Here is a 2,362-nt window from a genome sequence, read left to right as displayed (position 1 = left end):
TAATTAACAAGCCAAACACAGACAGACCGTCGTCACCACTGCTCATAGACACAGGGGTGAGGGTTGGGGATACAGCTGTCAGATACCAGCAGAGGTTGTTTTCAATAGGAACAAAGTCCAGTTCGTTCCACTTCCAGAGTTCCTGTTCTAGGTAATAACTGCTCTTTGGAAAGCTGGAATCCTGCCGGATAACTGTGTACTGTAGCCTAGAAACGCAAGTACAGTTAACAATCCCAGAGCTGTGAGTGAGTGAGCCGTTGTCTCTCTGTGCTCTCTCTTAGCCATGTCTCTCTGGACCACAGAGCTCGCGAAGTTTCCTCAAGTTGTCGCTGGAGATGTGCCCTTAGGAGGAGGTGGGGGATCCAGACCCAGTGTGAGTTAGAGACCCAATAGGCTCCATGTTCAATGATGAAAGTATTTGCCCAGGATCTTCAGTGTTCTGGAAAAGCTAGGTAACTCATGATTCCTTCCCCATTGCAGGTTTCCTTCCTGGTGTCCCCACTCTGGCCTCACTGCTGTCCCCATCCTTCTCCCACCCTCACCCTAGAAGTCACCCAGCAGCTCAACCACAGTCCCGACTCTGGCCCCACATGAGCTTTCCTCTCTCTCTCTCTCTCTCTCTCTCTCTCTCTCTCTCTCTCTCTCTCTCTCCCTCTCTCCTCCCCCTCTCTCCCTCCCTCTCTCCCTCTCCCTCTCTCCTCCCCCTCTCTCTCTCCCTCTCTCTCCCTCTTCCTCTCTCCCTCTCTCCCTCCTCTCCTCCCCCCCTCTCTCCCTCTCTCTCCTCCCCACTGATCTAGGCTGCAGTGCTATTTGTTTTATGAGATCTGGGCTCCTCACTTGCAAACTCCCAGCAGGTGGGTGCCATGTGTCACCTGGTTCTCCAGACACCTGATTTTATATAAAGGTAGCCCCATCCCTTTCAATCCTTTCAATTGTGGGGCTCTATTCTAGCTTGATAAATCTGTCTCTGAGATTCATGGCAACATGCACGAAAGCACAACACCCACACCTGTGGGATACTCTAAAAAAAATTTTTTAATCACAAACAAAAACTTGCTTCTAAAGGTAAGGTAGGAGGCCAACTTAAATCTCCCACACCTGAGGCCACCTCAGTTCCTGCGGATTTCTTCCTGCTGTGTGCATCTGACCTCTGGCCTCTGGCTTCTAGCCACTTCCCTCGTGCCATGGCCCCGGGAAACAGCAATCTGCACTCCTGCTTCAGTCCAAGAAACCCAAATCAGCTCCTGCCCTGAAACTGGAGGACAGGCCGGCCTCTCCCGGCCTGCCGAAGGGAGAAAAAGAACAGCAAGAAGCAATTGAACACATTGATGAAGTACAAAATGAAACAGACAGACTTAATGAACAAGCCAGTGAGGAAATACTAAAAGTAGAACAAAAAATATAGCAAACTCTGCCAACTCTTTTTTTCAGAAGAGGTCAGAATTGATCGCTAAAATCCCAAATTTGGGGGTAACCACATTTGTCAACCATCCACAAGTGTCTGCACTGCTTGGGGAGGAAGACGAAGAGACTCTGCATTATTTAACCAGAGTTGAAGTAACAGAATTTGAAGGCATTAAATCACGTGACAAAATAGATTTTTTTATTTTGATGAAAATCCTTACTTCGAAAATAAAGTTCTCTCCAAAGAATTTCATCTGAATGAGAGTGGTGACCCATCCTCAAAGTTCACTGAAATCAAATGGAAATCTGGAAAGGATATGACAAAACGCTCGAGTCAAACACAGAATAAGGCCAGCAGAAAGAGACAACACGAAGAGCCAGAGAGCTTCTTTACCTGGTTTACTGACCACTCTGATGCAGCTGAAGATGAGTTAGGAGAGCTCATCAAAGACGGCATTGGGCCAAACCCCTCGCAGTACTATTTGGTTCCGATATGGACGATGAAGAAGGAGAGGCAGAAGAAGATGATGATGATGATGATGAAGAAGGCTTGTAAGATATTGATGAAGGAGAGGAAGGTGAAGAAGATGAAGATGATGATGAAGGGGAAGAAGAAGAGGAGGATGAAGGTGAGAATGACTAGCACAGAACACTGATGGATTCCGACCTCTTTTTTATTTTCTTTTTATTTTATTAAATTTCTCCAGCCCCTGGGAGCAAGTTGCAGTCATTTCCCTCCCCTCCCCAATCCCTCCTGTGCTCAGTCGCCCTGTTTTTGAGGTCTCGCTTCTCAACACCATGATTCTCAACTTATTTTGGTGGGAAATGTCTTGAGCAAAATACAATGGGAAAAGAATCTCCACTACTCTGTTCTACATTCATTTTTATCCTTTCTTGTCTCGAACTGTGGATTCAACACCACCACCACCATGCTCCATGGGAGAAAAGAAAAGCTCTC

At 46.9% G+C, this 2,362-nt stretch overlaps 1 pseudogene; it reads left to right on the top strand.

Annotated features, from left to right (window-relative positions):
• The first annotated feature begins 283 nt into the window (after nt 1-283).
• On the top strand, nt 284-2,047 carry LOC119801757 (annotated as a pseudogene).
• Nucleotides 2,048-2,362: the final 315 nt, after the last annotated feature.

This window comes from Arvicola amphibius, chromosome 15 (assembly GCF_903992535.2).
Source record: "Arvicola amphibius chromosome 15, mArvAmp1.2, whole genome shotgun sequence".
NCBI lineage: Eukaryota > Metazoa > Chordata > Mammalia > Rodentia > Cricetidae > Arvicola > Arvicola amphibius.
The sequence above is the reverse complement of the archived record's forward strand: the minus strand, read 5'-3'. Positions and strand labels throughout refer to the sequence as shown.